This window comes from Brachionichthys hirsutus, chromosome 13, assembly GCF_040956055.1.
Source record: "Brachionichthys hirsutus isolate HB-005 chromosome 13, CSIRO-AGI_Bhir_v1, whole genome shotgun sequence".
In the NCBI taxonomy this organism is placed as follows: domain Eukaryota; kingdom Metazoa; phylum Chordata; class Actinopteri; order Lophiiformes; family Brachionichthyidae; genus Brachionichthys; species Brachionichthys hirsutus.
Genome location: NC_090909.1, coordinates 7,658,492 through 7,666,990, shown reverse-complemented (window position 1 = coordinate 7,666,990; position 8,499 = coordinate 7,658,492).

Here is an 8,499-nt window from a genome sequence, read left to right as displayed (position 1 = left end):
AGGAGAAATAGGAAGGGGATGAGGGGACGAATGGTGGGAATGATGCTGACCTTGGAGGCAATCCAAGCGCGTCCTTTTGACACGTTAGTCTCACAGGATCAAAGCCACGACGTCACATCACAAGAAGCCCTGAAAAGTATCTGCATACTTTAAGATAAGAAGGAAAACGCAAAATGTCTCGCGGCCCAGATAAAATTCTCAAAAAGTGAAAGGCAGGATTTGAATGTTTGTTGTTTGCCATCGGTTATCATTGCAGCGAAGACTCAAAGCGTTGGAAGATATCAGTCTCAAAATGTGTCTTCAATCATGTCAAATATCAGCTGTACACTGGTATTCAGGCAGACGTCGGTGTTGATGCCGCGCTGCTGCAGCATGAAATATCAGCACATCTGTCAAGATTTAACAATGGATCTCCACATCTCCTCGTTCCTCCTCGTTTCTAACAACGCCCTTTCCCATTGTTCCTGATTTGTCAGGCATTACAGCTCCCGTCTCTTCACCCCCTACAAATCAGGACTTGTGTTCACTCATCAATCACCCGAGTGAAGTCTTTAACAAGGACATAAAGAGGCGAAGGTTGGAACATTTATTTGTCCATCAAGTCGCCCTAACTGACTAACACAGTCACCATTAGCTTGCCAATGAGGGCTTTGCGCCGTGCGGGACGGTGTTCGGGTTCTGGTCGCTTTGTTTTTAGGGGCCGGTGCGAGGCAGTTTGCACGCTATACCTGTTTGCCTTGCAGCTGCTGATCCATGAAGACAAACTCGTTCCACTAGTAATGAAGAATAAAACCCTTTTATTTAACAGGGAGAGGCGAGCAACACAGTTGTCTCTACTTCGGTTTGCACATAGAGGAGGCCGAGATGACTTGAGTCGCCCTTTCAGAGACAGATGATTCACTAAAAGAAACTTACAAACATATAGTGTCAGCGTTCATCCTCGTGGATCCAAGTCACACACATGCACGCTCGTGTCCTGTGTGTTTATTGGCATGCACATTCTCACACATTTGAACACATACATATGAATAACTGAATAAATAAGGCATAATGGGGAATTCTCTGTTTCAGTAATCAGCAGTGCAAATTACATTGTCATTTGTGCACACCGCTTTAAAGCACCATGTAACGTTCACATATTTGTGCTTTTTGAAGTAAATCCCCTTTTCACAGTATTTTGAGAGAATTTGAGTTTGTAAGTTTTCATGATTGAGGTAGTTTAATTAAAATATTTTAAATTCTAAAACATCTTTACAGTTGGGTATTACATATTTATATATTTTTATCTTACTATATTTACAAATAGATGAAAACGCATCACAGACAGGAATGGATGGGTTGATATTAGATGCCGACAAACCGTCAGAGAAATGACAACCGACACTCTTTTCTTCATTTTAGCACCGGGTTTATTTTTTTAATTGATCATTCGGCACAATGAAAACTAGCAAACCAGAAATGCAACAGAAAGTATAGATGTTATCCAACAAATTCAGTTAACAGGGGTTTAAAATAGCCAAAGGTAACCCCTTGCCTTTTACAGCAATACAAATATTTAACCTGGTTCGTTTGTGTCTCTTCACACATATGCTCCTGGCTGCTGTAATGGTTTTCTACAGTCATCTCATTCCTGGCAGAGAGTGGTTATTATATACTGGGTTCTTGAGAGAAAAGAATGATGAGCAGTTCTGGCTGTATTTCAGTCAGCTTTCTCCACAATCGCATTTCCGGTAGGAGAAGCAGAGAGGCCGGATTTGTTAGCAGAAGGATATGCAATAGCCCTTCATTATAGCCCGTGCTCATGTCCAGTGTGTCTGAATTTCGTCCGATATAATTGATATAGCTTACTCTCCTGAAACCCAGGGTCAAATAGCTCGTAAATTATTCAGTATTTATTTTAAAGGATAGAGAGAACTAGATGGGCAGGTTTGATATAACAATACATAGAGATATATTGTTCCTTGCTTCTCTTTATCCTTTTAATGTTCCATTTCTTGTTCAACCATTCAAAGCTCCTAGTAACGAAACAAATGTTCAATTTTGTACCGAGGTCGTTTTCACACCGGACCAAGCGGACTTGGTTCGATTGGGGAGCTGAAAGTTGTTACGCTTGTTTCGGTTCTGCTTTCACACTGTGATTTCTAAAGCGCGCCAAACTTTCTGAGCAGCATCCCGTGGTTGAAAGGGGCGCTCGTCGATTGGACGAAGTAGGAGAGGAAATCCCTCCCTCTCCCATGTTTGTTTTGGTTTGGCGCGGTTAGATGCACTGCGTAGAGCGTTACTACGTACATTTGGTCCTGTGTTTGGTCCGTTGATCTTTCCACACTGCAACTGAACCGAGACCCACATTTTCAGACGGACCAGAGTTCGCTTGTTTGGTCCGCATCAGAGTTCGGATGAGCTATCCAAGGAAACGAACTCTGGTCCGTTTAAAGCGGACCAAACAGCTCCGGTGTGAAAGCGACCTGAGTCTGCTCTCATTTTCCACTTTGGATGTCTCCCACTTTTCATCCAATGCTTTAGATGCTTCTGTCTTTTTTACACTTTGTTTTATCAATGCTTCTTTTTATTTCACCATAACATGGTCCTTCTTTCCGACTTTGCTTCCATCTGTCTGTCTCTTTCGCACTCTTTCGCACAGGACAAAGGAACCTTTGTCCTGATAATACTTTTTCTTTCCAAAGACCACTCTGTCCTCTTCCTACTTGTAAACAGTTGGTACAATATTTGTGCCCACACTAAAAGTTCTGTACGGCTACCGTCTCGCATTGTTTTGCATGAGCAGCCATTTGGGATGATGCTGCTCAATCATGCAAAGTAAAGATGGATGGATCACTCATTTCTCAGGAAGAGGGCAGGCTAAGACATGTTACAGAGTTTCTCAACGCTCTGCGCACAAGCACTTTTTGTTCCGGCTCTTTGCCTTTCAAAGGGTCATGCCTGATCTCTTAATGCTTCCCATGGCACGCCGTTCCTCCCTCCGAATTGACTGGTCTGGCTTCAGGGGCATCGCTGGCATCCGGTATCACGGCAGATGTCTCTCACTGTGTGATGACTCATTGTCAAGTAGGCGGTGAAAACAGGTGACACGTTTATTTGCGGGGTTTGTGAGAAGAAGAAAAATCTTTTGAGAATTAGTCATCATTTTGTGCAAAATGTCCCTCTCTTTACTTTCATTTCAAGAACAGTTTTCCATCTATAAAGCCTTCCTGTCACATTGAAGATTATTTTTCACTTAATGCGTTTGGCTCCGCAAAATAAAAGCATCTAGAAATCAACTCTGTGCTTTATGTGCTCATCTAACTTCTCATCTGACACTGCAGCAAACCGTTCTCGTGCAGCTTTCACCTGTAGAGGACAATCTCACTCTCCATCCACCAACCCATCCGATGTAGTTTGATTTGCACCCCAATATACGTCCATGTATCTCCTCCCGGGTTGACCTCTAGTCCTGTTCCCTGGCAGTTCCATCCTCAGCATCCTTCTACTGATATAGTCCCCGTCTCTCCTCTGGACATGTCCAAACCATTGAAGTCTGAAAAGCCTTTAGTCTTTTGAATATTTTAGTGTGAACAATCATATGAGGGGGAAAACAGCATCTTACAGACGTATCTAGGTTGGTGCTGGGTAGTAACTGTCGTGGTTGCAGTCAAGAAATAAGTAATTAGACAAACTCACTGTCTCAGTCAGCCATATAGATTATTTTTCAGTTCCAAATCTTCACCATGGTTGGGTTACCTGCAATTAGAAAAGAGAGGCTGATGCATTGGATTGTCTGAGTCTTGGTTCACTTTCATTATCTTGATTCAAATTGCTTCCCTTTGTTGTAGTTCATTTATTTTATCTCCTGCTCTCTTATTCAGGTATATAGCCAATAATCACTGTGTGGAGCTCCCATGTGTTGCATCTATAGTTTTGTTCACCACGTTTAACCATGGATGTATCTTAACGTCCCAGAAAGACGGCACGTTTCTCCTTTTCAGTTATCTTTTCATTACACATGAAACTATCGTCATGCTGCAGGTGGGGCAGTAGGTGGAACACTATGCGAGTCGTATTGATGAGTCCTGTCTCGTTATATCTTTTATCTGAACGCACATCTTTCAGGTTGCTACGTTGCTGCCTCGCATCGCAGTAATTACGGCTGCTGTGCTCGAGGAAGCTTTCAGGACATCGTTTGTGCCAAAGTACGTCTTGTGTCCTAACAGATTGTGGACCAATTTGCCTGCTGAGTCATGATCACGAGACAAGCACTTTATAAGAACAGTCCATTTACCTTCTGGAAACAATGTGTTTCAGTTTGAAACCCAGTAGTATGGAAGTGTCCATCACTGTGTTTCATTCTGGTGAGGTCCAAAAAAAATCTATTTTCTCAAAGTCCTCCTGCAAATGCACCTTTAAGTCATCATTTGAAATCAAATATGCATGGAATGCCAATGGCTATTTTTCAGTACCTGATAAAATAAATATAAGCTCATCTATACATTGGCCATGAACATTGATTTTATCTCAGATCTGGTTGTGGGGAGAATATATATGCTGTTTTTCCATTTAGGCCATGAATGGATCGGATAGGGTCAGAGCATAACAAACTACCACAGCAGTGTGTGTCAGGTGATATTGATCATCTGGAAAAGAAAAACTATATTTTAAAGGGTCCATTGAGGAGATCTTAATGTGCAATCACATTACGACCTAGAAAGTGTGCCTCCTTTCAGGGGGGCAGAAACGGAGATAGTCATCACGACTTGCTCCGGATCAATCCCCCCCCCCCTTTTTTTTTTTTGTCCACCTACGTTGTACATATGTGTATGTATTTTTAATTTATTGTTATCGTTGCGTCTGTGGTGTAATTTATTTTTATTTTATTGTTATTTTGCATCAATTGAGTAATTTAATATTAGTTTTATTGGTATTGCTAAATGTCGATGATTTATGTACTACGGACTTTCAACGGAAACAAGACCGCAAGGGCTTTTTTGAAATGCTCCTCTTAGACAGGATGTTTGACTGTACTTGTACTATAATACATGCTACTGTGTGACTGTACTTGTACTCTAACATTCTATCTAATAAATATATTCATCATCATCATCATCCTGTGCAGCATCCATTTACCCAGTGCTTCTGCTGCTTCTTTGTGGTCTGTATTGGCAAAACTTCCACATTCATTGTCAATCTGAATGGGACTATTTACTGGTAACATGTTTCTAAGAATAAGAGTACGGTACCTTGAATCAGATACAAGAGAGGTCAGGATGAACTCCACATTCTGTATATACCGTAATAGTTGTACAGCGGGGGGATGTGCAGGTCTTTAGCATAATGAAGCATAGAAGTTTAAAGATTTGTTTCAGTCAAAAAGTTACATTGTGCTTCACTAAGGTAGGAGTTTTTGGCTCAATTCATTTTTCTCCAGCTCTTCCTGATGGATTGTATAAATATGAAATGTGAGGATTTTCAGTTTTATGTGATTGCAAATCGATCGCTGTTTGGCGAAAAGAGTTTGAGCTCTAACAATAGCAATGGATGCTTCAAAACTTTGCTGTGACATTTATAGATAACAATGTTTTCTCTTCTAATAGCTACGACCATCAGCTCTACAAGCTATCAGCTCCGTCCATCTGTGCACCGATTGGGCCACAAAGGTTTCCCCACTCATTGGCAGATTTGTTTTTTTTTCCTGAAAATTGCCATGTAAATATTTTTCATTTTTGTTTGTTTGTTTAATTTGCATCATTGTTTTTTTTTTGGGGGGGGGGGGGGGGTAGATTTTTTTTCTGTTGCCATGCCACCTCAGTCGCATCATTACAGCTCTAATCAGAACAACACCAGAATTCTGTATTATACATAGGCAAGCATTCACAGGAAGATTAAGTTGTGCACTTCCCTTGTTAAACCTGCTCTGCTGCTGCAACTTGGCAAGTTATCAGCCCTGAAAATTGAGGAAAAACAAGAAAAGAAACCCCCCAAAAAGGCTCTTGATTATAATATATTGTAGCTCTTCAAATATCAGGCAAAATCCAAACAAATCACATCTCAAGTGTGTCAGATGTCTGAAGATAAATGAATAGAATTCTGCAGCTAGCGTTGTTCGCTGATGGTGTGACTAATGCAGCAGGCAAACAATGCTGATCCTCTCCAGCAGTGATGTAGACTCGCCATCTTCTTCACATCAACCTCCCTCTGTGCTTCCAATATCTGGTGAAGCAGACATAAGAAACCTTTATGAAGCAACTTGAGAGTTTGTTATCGAGTTGTTGTCACACAGAAGGAATTGTAGTCACGCCTGTATGACAGTATGTGGTTATATAATAATGTGTGTATAATTCAAACACAAATAAAGGCCTAACCGGTGCTTTGATTGGAGGGCGTGCTGGGATGTTCAGCACATGTGATCGTTAATATTCATCCTACGGCTCCTACATTGCCTGCGGATGCATCCTCTGGTACTTACGCACCCTGACACTAACATTAAATCCATTTACACACGCCCGGCTTGACGCGATGCACATTCAACTGTGCGCGCTACTACGGTAGAGGTGTCTAGCTCAAGGGTGATGTGGTGGAGAGGTGGCAGGTACGGCCTTGCTGGGAATCAGAGCCTTGTCTTGGATTCAGACCCCCAGCTGGTGAATATGCATTCTTTGCATCACAGTCCACAGGGGTTGTTGTGAGCATGGAATACACAATCACCTCTTCCCCTCCTGTCAGTCGGGTTTTAGAAAAAAAGTAGTCAAACGAATAACTAGAAAAGCACCCAGAGAGCACAGACCTCCGCCAAGCTGCTCATTCCCCTCCCAGTTGGATTTACACCATCCACATGGTGATCTGGATCATCATCAAAATGTTCTAAATTGTTCTTGGTATCTTTATACACCAACCATGAAAAGTAAAAGTGAATCAGAGTTGAATCCGTAAATGGGGTTTTCAATGTTAAAATTTAGTAATTTTTCCTGACCTCATTTTGGATTAGAGCCAGATGAAATTTGGTGGTAAAATTGACGTCGTCCCCCCCCCCCCCCCCCCCCCCCCCCCGCCCACACACACACACACACACATGACTGTCAAATTCCACAAACATTCGTCAATAATCAACCAAGATATTGAGGAAAATATTTTGAAGCTCCATTGACTGCAATGTTAACAATACTTTCAAAGTGATCCAGAATCCAGGGTCTCTTCTGGGTCATCACCAAAATGTAATCATCTGTTCAAATCAAATTAAATTAACTCTTCAGTAATTAATACAAACATCGATGTATTTTCACTTCAACTTGTTGGAATAAAACTGACTTTTACATATCCAGTAGACAAAGTTACATAATTTGCTGTACTGATCTTTCTGATGAAGATGATCCAGATCCACTCTGTTTTGGTTTTTTAGATGGATGTTAAATTAAGTTGTTGTCACTAACCTTGTCTGTCTGCTGAACAGGAAGCACTGTGGATTATTTTCATCTGCAGAGAATGGCACCGATGAGAGCAGCGAGAATGAACCCAAAACAGCTTGTGAGCAATTAAAAATAAAACAATGAGCTTAAAGACTCCAAAAAGGCCCATATTATTCATCTATGGGTCTGTCACTACATAAAGCTGCCTTCACATTAGTCATTAACCAGCCATTTTTCATTGTGCATGTATTGATTTGCACGGCCTTAAGGTCAAACGCATTGTTGCAGAGTCAGCATTTTGTGGTGACATTCAACAGTCATGCACAGCGAGCGCTATAGGAGACCCAGATATTCGTAGCCCTGCTGCCATGAGACATTCTATCTATTGAGGAAGGGGAATGATTCCCCCCCCCCTCCTTTATTGCCCGGGGCTACTCGCTCTATTGCACGTTGCTGCTGCCTTCATTAAATGAATTGCACTCTCCTCCTCCCACACAAATTGAATGCAACAAGTTGACTCCTGTTCTCTGGGGGTTATTTGAATGCATTGTGGGGGAATCTATGGGAAAGCCATAGTCGAGTTAGACGAGGTGGTCGGAGTGGAAGTGAATATTGCAAAACATGTACTTTGCACAAAGAACCCGGAGGATGCATTTAATGTCACCAAATATACGTTTATCTAAGGTAAGATGCGTCTACACCGCAAATATTCAAGCGTGAACATCCAATTATTTGACGTTATCAAAAGTACCATCACCAAAGAAACAAGAGGAATTTTCTTCTTCCAACTTTAAAGTTTAGCTTTAAGATATTCGACTTGTAAAGTAACCCAATATCGTCTGCATGGTTAAAGCACAGATGAAATTTATCTGATTTTTTTTAATCACATGTGAATTATGCCTAAGCAGCAGTGTGTGTGTGTGTATGTGCAGAATGAATTAATGAACAGTAAGTTCCCGTGAGTTCTAAACATCCATTTAGCTCATTTGATTAAGTACAATCACGATTCTGCATTTATCCTGATTCCAATGACAAATGTGTGTGGTTCTTTTTACCACTATTGTTGTGTAAACCTTGTTTTCCACATTAAAGTAGAACAAATAAT